Genomic DNA, 15034 nt, shown 5'->3' with positions numbered 1-15034 from the left:
TCCCCCACCCTTGTGTCCAATTTTGGAACGACAAATGTCAGCCCTGACCTCAGAGGTTTGCGAAACAACCTCTCTTTGGCCAGGACATGCTTTTCTCTTTTGTCCTGCAGGAGAAGATGAACCTCTGAGATGTTTATGGAATCCTTAGCCGGGCATAACTCAGCGGCATAAAAGAGAGACTTCGCAGCACCTCGGAAGGGAGTGGCAATGGTTGAAGCAACTAATGGTCTCTCTGTGCAAATGGAAATTCAGGAGACATCTTAATTTCACCATGGGAGAGCTGGCAACCATATTTTCCAGGAAAACTACTACTCAAAATCAGGAGCTGGATAAACAATGTCTCCACTGGATTTTGTTTTCTTTATTTATTGAAAGCATTTATACCTTTCGCTTCATCTGCAAAGGTTCCAGATCAATAAAACCAGACAGTCCCTGCTCTCAGGTATAGATAGATAGATAGATAGATAGATAGACAGACAGACAGACAGACAGACAGACAGACAGACAGGATGGGGAGGAAAAAGGAAAACATACTTGTTGATCAACTAACTATGTTGGCCAAGTTTGGATAATCTTTTAAGACAGTTTTTTCAAACTTTCTATCTTCAGGAAACCCATTTAACATTGGTTTGTTTGCAGAAAAAAACCTGGACAATTGCCAACAAATTTTTGGCATTTCAGGATTCTAGGCATGTGTGCATGCTGAGTTTATATGTAGTGGTAGCCAGCCCAACTGGGTCATGGCATCATCCAGCATAAACTGGGTGCTAAGGTCATAACAGGGCATCACATTAAAACACAGAATACACAGATTGGTGAAAGTGTCAAGAACAGCCAAAGGAATGTATTGTGTCACCCTCAGCCTGACCTAGCCAGTCTTCTTATTCACTATACAGAAAAATATTGTTTCATCAACAAATCACATGAAATAAACTCTCTCTGTTGTCTTTGAGACCTCTATAGTTATTGGCTGTGGGCACTGATTGGAACAAGTTCTCCCCCTACCTGTTGGCTCAGCTCCTGAGGTGTTATAGAATGTTTGTGAACATTCCAACTTCTGAGGTTTAAAAACCATCTTCATTACCAGGCAGAGGGACCAGACAAAGCTCTGTGTGCTCTCACCAAGAAGGGTTTTGCAACCATATCAGATTGTTGGTCATCTGTATGAGAGCGGCATTTCACAAGAAAGCATTATACACAGAGAAAAACACACGCATAAGAACAGCCCTGCTGCGTCACACTGAGGGTCCATCCCACAATGGCTAGCCACCTGCTTTTGGGAAGACCAAAAGCAGGGCTGGAAGGCAATGAACCTTGTTGCTCCCCTGTGGGTAGTACTCAGTGGCATGCAGCTTCTGAACCTGGAGATTGCATGAGTCTGTGAATTTACATGGTTCTCCAATTGTGTTGCCTCTTGCCTCTGAGTGGACACTGCCCATTAGCTGTGATGAAGAAACAAACAATATCAGGCTGGAAATGCTTTGCAAGGCCCCAGCAAGAATCAGGCTTCAAGCTGGGTCTTGGACCCTGAACTCTCATCCTTTGAGGATCCCAATATTTCATCCTCAGAAGAAAAGGCTCCTGAGTTAACAGTTCAGGGAGAGGACTCTGTTATAGAAGGGAGTTACAAGTCTTTCACTTCCTCAGGACTCAGTTCTCCAGGAAGACCCCAGGGACCTGCCCCCCCCCAAGTCCAGAGGTCACACTGCTATCTTCAGACTCTGAGGACTCCAGCCATGAAGACACCAACACATTGCAGCCACCTCACATCCTCGCAGCCTGAGGCTGCTAAAACAAGCCAAGCCCCTGTAACAGAAAAGGCCTTAATCTGGGTGGAGGCAGGGCTAACCAGCCTAAAGGAAACCAAATCCCTACTTAAGGCTCATTCACAATCTGCTGCTTGTTGGAGGAACAGATAGACAACCCAGTTTGGTTCCCAGTCCCAGCACCACTCGGAGCTTTCCATGTGTCAGGATGCGCCCTAGCGGCCTCTTTCAGTAGACTCCAATAGCCAACTCAAGACACAGCCAAAAAGGATTCTTTTCAAGGCTTTAATCCTTTTACAACTTAATGACTCAGATGCTAATCACCAGCGACTAAGCAAGGAACAGCAGAGTAGCCTATGCTCCGGGTAGGCAGTTGATCCCCGTTTGGAGGAGAGTCACTTGAAGGCCCTGAACTTATGGGCTAGGGAGAGATCCTCCCTCTTTCCCTTGGGTCCATGGGAGGCGGCCGTTGCTTGCGCGCCAAATGGGCGCTACGCCTCCCTTCCACGCCCTCCATCGCTCGTCGCTCCCTGCGTCGAGTGTCTAGCAAGCCCCGTTCCCACACTTTCTCACTGCTAGGATCACTATCTATCTCAGGAATGCCGGCAGGAGGAATCTCTGCCAGCTGCTGTGCCTGTGAGGGATGAGCTGGCTCCTCTCCCATGGATTGCTGATCCTCCTCAGAATCAGAACTGCTCTGGGGTTCTATCGGCTCAGTTTCCACCCTGACACCACGGTGCTGACCTATTCCTGTTCCTGAAACCTGACCTTGCTGAAAAGACCAATCTATAGGGCATCCTTGCAACCCAGGCCTCAGCAGCACCTAAATGATGCTAAGCCCTCGCTACAGCAGAGTCAGAACAGAACAGGTTTCAAGGACCAAGGGACAGTGGTTGGCTTTCCCCGTAGGCCAGAAGTGGGTGTGTGGTCCAAAATAAACAGGGATTGAGTTCTAAGGTGGTAAATAAACTGTGATCAGAGGGGCAAGAGGCAGGTGTGTAGTTAATGCCAGGTCCATAGTCAAGATCCAGAGCAGCAATAAGGGAAAGAATGCAGGAGGCGCTGGAATGCCCTTACCTCAGGAACGAGTTGTTTAGACTGAAGAACAAACCCTGAGGCTGGGGATTTATAGGGCCTGGTTGGCTGTGACTGGCAGTCGGGGGTGTCAGCTGATGGAATACTCAGGCAGGCTGGTGCTGCCGCCTGGGTGGTGCACTCAAAACAGAAAGCTCAGTCTGCCAGGCTTGCAGTAGGAACAGACAGGGGAGGCTGGTGGCTCTGATTTCGGAGGGGCTGTGAATCCATTCTGGGTTTCAGTCAGAACCAATCAGAATGCTAAAGGAGCTATCCAAGGTGCTGAATCTGATGTTCAGCCTCCACTGGGACCAGATCGCTAGTGGGGCAGAAGGTGAGGCTCTGGAGCCTGCTACTCCTGCAAGCCCCACTTTGAGACACAGATAGAAAGTTACCAAATACCGGGTCAAACCATGTATGCATTTAGCCCAGTATTCTGTCCCCTGACTGGCAGCTGCTCTCCATGCTCTAATCAGATGCCTTTTCCATCATCTTCCAACTGGAGATGATAGGAAGCAAACCACTGAACTATGGACACACACAGTAACAACTTTCAAGAAGACCTTTAGCAGAAACTAGTATGCATTGTGCATTGGGGAAACCCCAACAGAGGTTTCCTCTTGGACTCGGACCTTCTTTGTAGAGTACTTTAATTTGTTTGTTTGTTTGTTTTTATTTATTTATCTCATATCTATACTGCCCAATAGCAGAAGCTCTCTGGCTGGTTCACAAAAAATACCTTGTTACAATACAAGGTAACACAAACACAATACAAAATCTCTAACATACAAAATGTAAAACAATTTCAACTGCTAAAACATTTACAGTAAGTTAGCAACAGCTGACATAAATGCTTTATCATATGCCATCAAATGCCTAGAAGTACAGGACAGTCTTAACCTGGCACTGAAAAGATGTAGTGTTGGTACCAGGCGGACCTCAGTGTAGAAAGCATTCCATTCCACAATTGGGGGGCCACCACAGAGAAGGCCCTCTCCCTTGTTGCCACCCCCTGAGTGTCCCTTGGAGGAGGCACTTGGAGGAAGGCCTCTGATGTTGATCCTAACATCTGGGTAGGTTCAGGTTGGGAGAAGTGCTCCATCATGTATTGCGCTCCTGAGGCGTGTAAGGCTTTATAGGTTAAAACCAGCACCTCACTTGGGATCATAGTTCATCCAGACGTGCATTAGAAGAGGGGTGGGGAACCTCTTTCATCCCAAGGGCTAAATTCAATTTCAGAGGAGCTCTTTGGGGCCGCATTCCAGTGGTGAGCTTGGCTAAAGGAAGAGGGGGCAAAGCCAAATTTTGGGGTGGGGCCAAAAATATAAAAAACACTAGCGTATTTTAGCATGCCAGTAACAAAGCCTTAGGAGAGGCTTTCTGACCTTGTAGAATGGGGGGGGGGGAACTGCGCAAAAGCCAGGAAACCACTAAACAATTGGTAGTTGTGGGAAAGGGGATGGGGTCAGGGGAAAAGGTCAGTCCATTGGCAAATCCCAGAGGGCTGGATTGGGACTGTAGGTAGGTTAGATTTGCCCTCTGGGTCTGAGATTCCTCACTCCTGCTTGAGAAGCATCTCTCTCTCTCTCTCTCTCTCTCTCTCTCTCTCTCCCTCTCTCTCTCTCTCTCTCTCTCTGTGTGTGTGTGTGTGTGTGTGTGTGTGTTTACAACAATGCCTACAGGGCAAAGATATGGAATAAGTCCTTCATGTTGTTGAGTAGGCCTCCTTCCCTCTGGCCCCTCCGTTTGTTCAGTGGTGCTTGTGCTTCAGATTGGCCTCTGTGAAGAAAGACCATAAGCAGGTGGTGATTATTATCCACCCCTGATAAGAATTGGCTGAAAGTCCTTCTGCATGGGGCATGGGGTGGCAGCATTGGACTGGGGTTCTGCTGGTAGGCCCATAGGACTGGCCAAGTCTCTTAACAAGCATCCCAGCCCAGGCCTCCAGGAGCGGATGTGTTAACTGTTTCTGGTTCACTGGAGGGAAAAATGCACACAAAGGAGGATGTACAAATATTGTGGGAAATCTATTGGCCCCTTCAGATTTCGCCCAGGCCTGGGCTCATTCAGCGGGATGAATCCCCCAGCAAGGTCCCATTCAGGCTGCCTCAATGGGAAACTTTTAATTGAGAGCCACTTCATTCAGGACCCCGTGAACAAGGACGGGGGCTTTTTGAAGGGCGAACAGAGGCCTTCGTCTTAGCCAAGCTTGGCCAGAGGGGGGGAAAGGGGTGGGGGAAGTGGTGTTAAAGTATAGAAAAGCCACTGTTTCCAACACTTAATGCTTCCATCGTGAGAGCTTTTAATCCTCAGTGTAAGAAGGGCAAGTGCGTGCGTGCGTGCGTGCGTGTGTAAAGCCAATTCATTTTAAGCAAAATTTATTTCTCGTGTAACAAAACTGAGGAGGAAGGAGGAGTGGTGGATCTGGCGGCGAGGGCGGTGAGAGACAATATAGAGTGGGGATGGTGACATTCAATCCAGTTAAGGCCAGGCTGAGGTGATGTTTCATGTTCTGAGTGGGAAAGGAGCCAGTCGGAGATAGTGGGGGACAGGGGAAGCTGGTGGCTCTGATCTCGGTGGGGCTGTGCTTCCATTCTGGGTTTCAATCAGAACCAGCCTGAACACTAAAGGAGCTATCCAAGGCGCTGAGCTTATTTGGGGTTAGGGTTCCCTGACAGATGCACTAGCACAACACGTACCGGCACCAAGCCTGCACTTGCAGTCTGTTGCAATCACTCTTCACAGATGTGCTTACAGGAACACACTGATGTGCTTCTGGCACCCTTATTGTCCTACCAGCGACCGCCACCTAAAAAGACTCCCCCATAATCAGACACACACAGAGTGGTGTGGAGGTGAGTTTTGAAGTGCAGCTGGTCACCATGACACCCCTCATAGCCATGCCCCCAAGGAGAGTCCAACGTTGCAGGTAGCTGTTGATATTTGTGGATATGGCCTCAGCAGGGGGGCCACTGCCAACCTCTGAAGCCTCCTGGCCCTGCTGCCGCCTGTCCAACTGCCCTTTAGATTAATTTGTTGGCCTCAGCAGGTACCACATGATGCTACCCCTGAACCAAGAACCTGAAGGCTGTGTAGGAAAGAGGCAGAGAAAGCTGGAAGGGATCATAGACCTTCTGGCTACCTTGTTCTTACCTGTGTTTATCTATGCTCGTCTTATCCTTAGCAGCTAGTTTTCCAGCTCCACCCCCTCAATTCCTAGGGGCAGTTAGTCCTAAGCTAATTAGATATGAAATGAGAGGAAAAGAGGGTTATTCGTTTCTTCTTCTTCTTCTTCTTCTTCTTCTTCTTCTTCTTCTTCTTCTTCTTCTTCTTCTCTTCCTCCTCCACCTCCTTCTTCAGATTTCTGAAAGCTCTCCTGTAGAGGACAGAAAAAGCTGGAGGGAGTTGTATTGCTGCTGGCTGCTTTTTCTGGCTGTAAAGGAATTGTAGAGATGCTGACTATCTTTTCCCATCATTTATTTCTGTTCATCTTCTCTCTCCTTAGCAGCTGGCTGTTCCTGCGCCTTCCCTTTCAGATAGAAAATAGCCTGCTCCCACAAGGCTTCTTGCTGATCACCCTGAGAATTAACTTTGGAGGTAAATACTCCATCCTCAGCATGGAGATCATCATACTGGCTGACTTTACAGGATTGTTGTCAGGATGACTGGCGAAGCGTTTGGAACACTCACAAACACTGTATAAATGTGTTGTGATACCAATAGGAGCAACAAACTAATCTGGTATAGTGGTTAGAGCTGGGATCCCCCTGGCTGTTTTTGCAGTTATAGTAATTCTTTCTAAATTAGCATATGCAAATTTTTAGCAAATTGATGTTCTCTTTTGTCCTCTTTTTGGGGGGATGCATGTCCTCTTTTTTAGAGATTTTTAAGAAGCCATCCTACCTCTGTGTACCCGCTCTGTCTTCTGTCTATCTGCAAACTGTAGATGGGCCCCTTTCAGGGTTATGTACCTTTAAACCAGACGGGGGACCAGACAGCCTTCAAACTGAGGATAACCTCAAATCAAGGACTGTCCTCTGTAAAGTAGGATGCATTGCCACCCTACACTCTCTCTCTCAACCTACTTTGCAAGGTTGTTGCAGGGATCAAATGGGATAATTGCCCTGAGCACATTGGAGAAAGAGTGGGATCCAAAAATCGTAAACATTTTGGAAGGGTAGGTTAAAAAGGACCCAAATATTTGATTCAATGCTCATAGCTTATTGCATGAGAGAGCTATATCTATATACACACGCACTACTATCCAAATAACTCGGAATTGCCTTTTTAAATCTCCAGATGAGAGCTCTCTCTCTCTCTCTCCAGCAGTGCCATAACCATCTCTTTCTTTAGGTGGTCCCAGGAATGAACTGGCTGTGGGGGTAGCTTGCCCGTTCCTCCCCTCCCTCTTCCTCCCCACACTGCTAAACAAGAAAAATAATGCATTTGTTAAGTCTGAAGTTCCCATCCCCTCAACAAAAGCTCTCGGATATTTTAACTGCGCACTGGGCCTGGCTGACAGCTCCAATTGTTAACCGTGCCGTGGCAGCAAGGATTCCAACACCCCCAGCAATCTGCAAAGAATAACGCTCATTAGCGCTATGCTCAGTACTGCATATCGAGAGGGGGTGTTGGAGAAAGATGGGGTAGCATGGATCCCCCCCCCTTCTGGACATTTCCCCTCTCATACTTGAAGGAAAAAAAGAAAGGACAGCAGAGGGATGGTGGGCTGGGCTGAGGAGATTCGGAAGGAGAAGGGACACCAAAGCTTAAAAAGTGGATGTGCAAATACGCTATTCTTGAGACACCGAGGAAGAAATAGCATCAGGCGGCATTGCTAACAACATGACTGACGTACACTGGTTTGGCAGCCTTCCCCTTGCCATAGAGACCTCTAGGGTGGCAACTTATGAATTGCATAAAAAGAGCAAGTGCGTCACCAAAAAAAGGACAAGGATTTGCATAACATTTGCATATGCCAATTTATATGTACAATTGCAAGTTTAGAAATAATTATTATAATTTAGATAGAAATACAGTACATCTCACCATAGTGTGGAAGACTGTGACCAGGTGACCTACCTATGTGCCTTGTTCAGACTGCTGTCCAGTTGCTGTTGATGGGCAAATTTGAGACCCAGCACTTCCTTCTGATGTTTCTTTATATTTAAATTGGACAGCCCTTCAAATACAGCAGGGGTGGGCAACTTCAGGTGGTCCAGGGGCCAATTTGCAGTTCCCGGACTTCCCCCGGGGGCCACACTACTGGTATTGCCACGCCATCAAATTTTGCAGTGGCCAAAAAATTGGGAGTTTGTTGCTGAAATTTGGTGGCAAACTGCTAGAGAGACTCAAAAATGTTATATTTAACTGGAAAACAAGCTACACACTTGATCTTAGCCAAAAGGCTGAGAAGCTAAAACAAGCTACATTTGTCTCTTTTGAGTCTCCGTTACAATTGGCAAACCACCAACTTTTGGACACTGCCATGCGGTGGCAAAACCAACTGAGGTCACACTTGAGGCCATGGGGGGCCTCATGTGGCCCTCTGGCCATGTGTTGTCTACCCTCGAAATAGAGGATGCCTTCAAAATATAGGATGGTCCTCTGGCAGACCTTCAAATAGAGGACTTCCTCTTTAAAGAGGACACATGGCCACCCTCATTCTCTGAGAGGGGATAACAGCAAATTCTCAGCATCTCAAGAAAACTACAATTCATGGGATGGGGCAGAGGCAAGCCTTGATCATTAAACTGACATAAAACCAATATATATTATAATATAGATGTGCCTTTTTTTGAATCTGAATGTTTGTATTGGTTTTACTTCATGTAAATAGCTTCACGACTGTGGTTTGGGGCTGTAAAAGTGGTGATATTTTCATGCCTCTTTTGTTATACCTTGGGTTCAGGATTTCCCCAATTTGAGTGGTGGTGGTGGTGAGATTTTGGACTCCTGGAAATTAGGGTGCAATTTCAAGGGAGTGGGATGGAGGCCTGAACAAGTTTGTCCATTTTGGGGAAGCGCTTACCATAGTGGCAGCAGGGGTTTTCTTTTTTCTTTTCCCACATTTAAAATTAAGGAAGAGCTCCAGTCCCTGCCATGTTTCTTCACCTTCTGCATACATTTGGAATCATTCCAGGATTTTAGAAAAATAAAAAGAAGCTGCTGCTGTTATAACAGATCAGCCCCCACTCCTTCTGTGAAAAGAATCAAAACAGCTTCCTAAATTTTCCGCCTGCAAATGGGGTGGCAAATTTCATGTATGTGTTTTGTCTCTGCCCTAATTACAGCAACTAGTGGCTAATAATAATAATAATAATAATTACAATTATTAGTTTTTAGTTTATTGATACCCCACTTTTCTGTTGAAATAATAATCAATGTGAGGTACAAAAAGATTTTAAAATTCAATAAAACAAAACAAACTATTAAAAATAACACATCCATTAAAACAACCATAATAAATGTACTTCCTTCTCATATTTGCAGCCACTGAGGCACATTTGGACTAGACAACCATCTCCTCTCACCCTTCCAACTGGAAAACATGCGCCATTCCTCTCCTCCACTGACCTGGAAATAGTTAACATGTCCCGAAAGGTCGTAGGTCAAAATGCTGCCATTTTCCAGGTCATCACACTCCCTGAGTGTGACAGCCAATTAACCACCTGGTCTCCCTGTTGACTCACCCAAGCTCAGTCATACTCTACCCTTAATGGGAGGGACTGAGTCTAATTTTTACCTTTAGCATTACTGTCCTCTCCAGGGGGTGACATATAAGGAGAGTTTCTAGAGATCAGCCTCCTCCAGTTTTTGACTTATTCGGCATAGCAAGCCCAAGGCATTTCATGGGGGCTCCAAGACTTTCACTAGGAACCTCATGTTTTGAAATAGACATTTACCTGTGATGTGTATGCTTGGAACTCGTAGTGCAGACATGGGCAACTCATGGCTGGCCAGACATTTTGGCCTACAGCACCCCTTACCATTGGCTGGCTAGGATTGATAGAAGTTGTAGGCCAAAACATCTGGAGGGCCATATGTCACCCACCCTGGTTGTACCTCTTCCAGATGGAAGGCTTATTTCTACCAGTCAAAAGACATTGCACAGCTATTCTGTCTTTCCCTTCTAAGTGGATTTTCAAAAGACAAGCAGCAATGGGAAAACCTGGGAGGGTTACAAATGGAAGATGACAATATCTGATACCCCTTGTAAAATTCTACAAAGGAGGTGGGCAATTGCACAGTAAAAGCCTCATCTGGAGGCACCCTTGGAGCTCTTTTCAGATATGGAAAGGAGGAGAGGTATGCTATATCAGCAGGATGAAACCTTTGGACTGACCAGGCCTGCTATAAAAACACCAGGATCTTGGCTGTCAGCCTGTACCTGGTCAATGAAACAGTTCAATTTGCTTTTCTGCTCTGAGATGCTCTTTGCTAATCCAAGACAGTCCTACAAACCAAACCACAACCACAATCTCCCCACCATCGTTACTTGTGTGATCCTCTTTGCAAGTGACATACACATCCAGTCCCCTAGGGAGATAATAGAGTATGTATAGTGATGCTGCCAAATTTTGTAATTAGTTGGTTTGTTGGTTGAAACTTGTCCGTTCGTAATGCTCACCTGTGTAGCAACCCTGGATCAATGTATTACGAATTCACTTTTAGGTTTGGAATTGAGTGTGAGCTTTGGAGCTTGTATAGTAAAGTAGTACACTGATCTCCCCACAAAAATTTTTCAGTCATCCTACCATCTACCCCCCCCCCCATATACTCGAAACAGTTTCCTTAGCTGCTTCCCTCATCATCACTGCTGCTGCAGTTCTAACTCTGCAAGGAGGAGGAGGGGTCATACTGGCAACAGCGAATAAACAACACACAACATCATCACTTAGCCAGGCCACGTGAAAACAACCGATCAGAAAAGGGGCATAGTGTGGTGATGCGCGATGTCATGCTGCACGCTGCAATTCCAAACTACAGCTCCCAAGATGCACATTGTTTTTGCACAAGTGCAAAAGCTCGTCTACACAGAACAAGAGTTCGTACTAAAGGCGAACTCTTGTCCGAACTCACATGAACAAATTTGTTACTTTTTGAGTAAAACACGAATTCACTCTGGTTAAATTCGCCCATTGCTAAGTATGGATGGAAGGCACACTTTGCTCTGAGCTTTGTCAGATTCACTTCCATGCCTTGAAAAAGCAGCGGTGAAACTGACAACACCTCCCTCCTCTCGCCACCACTCAGAAGATTGGCAATGCTGAAGCGCTGGAGCACATAGTTTTCCAAAAACCCTTTTAAAAAGGGAAGAGGAATGTGTGAAGTGTTGGTAGAAAGAACCGTAGCTGTGGGTGGCTTTGGATGCTCCTAAGCATGGCATGAACGCAATTGCCTTCTTGTCAGCATCTAGTATTCAATGTACAGTGGGGTTGCACTTGGCTGCAGTGGTAAGAGCTGCTGACGGATCTCACCTGCTCAATCCATCAGTCTAATCCATTGTAAAGACATCTAAAGCCAGTGGCCGTGACCACAACTTGTGGCAAGGAGGTCCACAAGTTAACTATGCCTTGTGTGAAAAGGCTTTTCCTTTCATCTGTCCTGATTGTACTGTTCACCTGTGTTCATTGGATGAATTTGAGGATGGTGTGTGTGTGTTTGTGTGTGTGTGTATGTGTGTGTATGAATTGCTCTCTCAGCACTCTTTGTAAACCTGTGGAAGAACTCTGATAATATAAGAATAAAAGGTGACTGACACCATTTATTGTTAACCAGTGTCATGTAACTTGTAGAGGGTTAGCTTATCAGAATCCGGAGGGAAGGAAGGAAGGAAGGAAGGAAGGAAGGAAGGAAGGAAGGAAGGAAGGAAGGAAATACATCTGTGTGATGACACCTCTCTTACTTTCTTCAAACCCCTCCTCAGGACCCACCTTTTCTGTTAAGCCTTTGACACACACTCCTCGTTCCCCTGCCCTATGGCAGGGGCACAGAAGCTCAAGTCTGAGGGCAAATCCAGCCCTCCAGGGTTCCCCCAAAGGTCCAAATCTCTTCCCGTGGCCCCACCCCGTTCCCCCTACTACTGATGATTTGGCGGTTTCCTGGCTTCTTGGCAGTTCTCCCCCCACCATTCTAAAAGTTTGAAAGCCCTCTCCTAAGGCTTAGCTACTGGCAGAAGGAGCTTTAAGCTACCATAGGCTGGTTCTTTTTAGATTTTTGGTCTCACCCTCCCCACCCGCTGCAATCTGACGACTGATCGCTCACCTCCACTCCTGCCCCAGCAGCTGCTCTTTGAATTTTTTTACATGCAAGCTTGCATTTAACATCATGTCTAGTTGGCCCTTAGCCAATACTTAAGTCTAAGGGTGCTTCCAGATGAGGCTTTTAACCTACAATCACCCCGCCTCAAACATGGCATTTTATGAGGGCTTCCAGACATCCATTTGTAAGGGTCCATGATTTCCCACTGCTTTTTCTAGCTGCCTTTACACTAAAGAAAAAACCTGCAGTTCTCCTGTTGTGGAGCCTTTCCGCATTTACAGTGAACTCCCAGACAGTGACCACATGACTGCTGAGAGGGGAAGTTTTTAATTTTCAAGGTTCCATAGAGATCAATGAAACAGTACCATCTAGTGGCTGTTTTAATGTCATAACAATCCGACTTAAATAAATAGTTCATTATTTCCAGATCTTTTTGAGATGGAATAACCAGGAAATACCTCTGGATGTGCCCTGGAGGTTGACAATGTTACGAAAAAGACCTGCAAGCGTCTGTGAGTGAGCAATCTCAATAAAACGCTGTATGAAGAAGACAGACATACAAAGCTCTGTATGAAGAACCCCTCTGTCTTCTTTCTTTCACGAAGAAAAAATCCAATAAGGAGGAAAAGACAAAATAGCTGCTCAGTGCCTTTGACTGGTAGTGCTAGTCAAAGCCATCTGGAAAGACTCCCTGTGCATGTAACCAAAACAACACATACTAGGAGAAAGAAACCAAATGCACAGTTACAAGATGGGGGATACTTGGCTCAACAACACTACTAGTGAGAAGGATCTTGGAATTGTTGTAGATCACAAGCTGAATATGAGCCAACAATGTGATGTGGCTGCAAAAAAGGCAAATGCTATTTTGGGCTGCATTAATAGATGTATAACTTCCAAATCACGTGAAGTACTAGTTCCCCTCTACTCAGCACTGGTTAGGCCTCATCTGGAGTACTGTGTCCAGTTTTGGGCACCACACTTTAAGAAGGATGCAGACAAACTGGAGAGGGTTCAGAGGAGGGCAACGAAGATGATCAGGGGACTGGAAACAAAGCCCTACGAGGAGAGACTGAAAGAACTGGGCATGTTTAGCCTTGAGAAGAGAAGACTGAGGGGAGATATGATAGAGCTCTTCAAGTACTTGAAAGGTTGTCACAAAGAGGAAGGCCAGGATCTCTTCTCGATCATCCCAGAATGCAGGACACGGAATAAGGGGGTCAAGTTACAGGAAGCCAGATTCTGGCTGAACATCAGGAAAAACAATACAACAAGGGAACCAATTACCTAGGGAGGTAGTTGGCTCTCCCACACTGGAGGCATTCAAGATGAAGCCGGACAGCCATCTGTTAGGGATGCTTTGACTTGGACTCCTGCATTGAGCAGGGGTTGGACTCGATGGTCTTATAGGCCCCTTCCAACCCTATTATTCTATGATTCTATGTTGACTAGAGCCATTGAAATGAATGGGACTTAAGTTAGTTGTGACTAAGTTGGTCTCATTCATTTCAATGGGTCTACTTTACATAGGATTAACATTGGATACTACCCATTGTTTCTCTGTTCACCCATGCCTCCCTTTCCCTCCCCTTCTTCTGTTGTTTCCTCTGTGCTGAATTTTAGATTGCAAGTTCCTTGGGGCAGGGACTTGTGAACAACTATGATGCTATATTAGATGGATGGATGAGTGTTGTTGTTGTTGAAAACTCCACATGGCCACAAACCTTTGGAAGAGGGAAATATTTCAGACCAGATGGGAATCCATTTGCGATGTGATGGAGACAAACCACTGATATTTAAGACAGGGGAATAGCTTTAGACTCTGTGTGTGTGTGTGTGTGTGTGTGGTTCTGTCTCCAAGGTGGTTAGTGAAAGAGTCCCTCTGCCTCCATATGGGACAATGCTGGTTTGTACGGAGGCACACTGGCAGACATCTGGAGCAACAGGAAGCAGCAACAAGGGTCGCCGCGGCAACGGTGTCTCCATCCCTTTGGTCCCCCACTGGGAGAGCTCTGGGAGCTGAAGAACCCACAGGCCCCTCGCCCATTGAAGGAGCAAGACTGAAGAGCCTGATTGATGGGTTGGCTTCAATGAGGAGGGATATAATATGATAATGGTTTCCACGCCTTCCTCCCCTGTGGGAAAAACGACAATACTGTTTAGCTCTGGCTGATGCTTTGATGGTTCTGTGTGCGTTGAGTCCCAGTTGAGTCACTGAGCTGATGTATCTCTTGAACCCCGTCCTGTGAAAAAGTTGTCTGTAGAAACTATTTACTTCCCCCACACCACCCCCTCACTGAGGCACTGCCAGTAAACTAGGCCCATGTGGAGCAAGGATCGTTTCCCAAGTGGGGGTGAAATAACGCAGCATTTTCCAAATGTCTGTTTGGCGTTCCCCGCAAAAAAATTAAAACTCAATAGCAGGTTCTGTTCTTCAACCTGAAAACTTTCCTTTTACAGTCTGACCCTAGGAATGTTTACTTAAAAGAAGCTTCTTGGGGCAGGGACTTGTGAACTTGTGAATTATGATGCTGTAGTAGATGAATATTCCCAAAGAGATTACTATGTTCAGTGAGGCTTATTCCCAGGTAAGTGTGGACAGTGCATTCTCTTTATCAAGCCCCAGTGGCCTAATGGATAAGGCATTGGCCTCCTAAGCCAGGGATTGTGGGTTCAAGTCCCATTTGGGGTGAGGTCCCTGTTTCTGTCTGCTGCTGTGGCTGAGTAGCCAGGAGGGACCTGCTCTGTGATGTGGGTTCAAGTCTACTCCAGGGATGGGAGCTTTGAGGGCTCCGGGGGCCAATTTCAACACCCCCTGCCCCAGAAATGCCTGGGTGCGGCACCATCGCACACTGCTGAATTTCAGCAATGGTAGCAGCAAACCAATCGGCAGTTTGCTGCCAAAGTTCTATGGCATACTGCAGCAGTGG

At 46.3% G+C, this 15034-nt stretch overlaps 1 non-coding gene across 1 annotated transcript; it reads left to right on the top strand.

The window, feature by feature from the left end:
• Positions 1-14723: 14723 nt before the first annotated feature.
• Positions 14724-14796, top strand: TRNAR-CCU (transfer RNA arginine (anticodon CCU)). Its single transcript has one exon. It is a non-coding gene; the product is annotated as a tRNA-Arg (tRNA).
• The last annotated feature ends 238 nt before the right edge of the window (positions 14797-15034 follow it).

This window comes from Heloderma suspectum, chromosome 15, assembly GCF_057233095.1.
Source record: "Heloderma suspectum isolate Gila_16-S chromosome 15, 16-S_ref, whole genome shotgun sequence".
NCBI classification, from domain to species: Eukaryota; Metazoa; Chordata; class Lepidosauria; order Squamata; family Helodermatidae; genus Heloderma; species Heloderma suspectum.
This window is presented reverse-complemented; position numbering and strand designations above follow the sequence as displayed.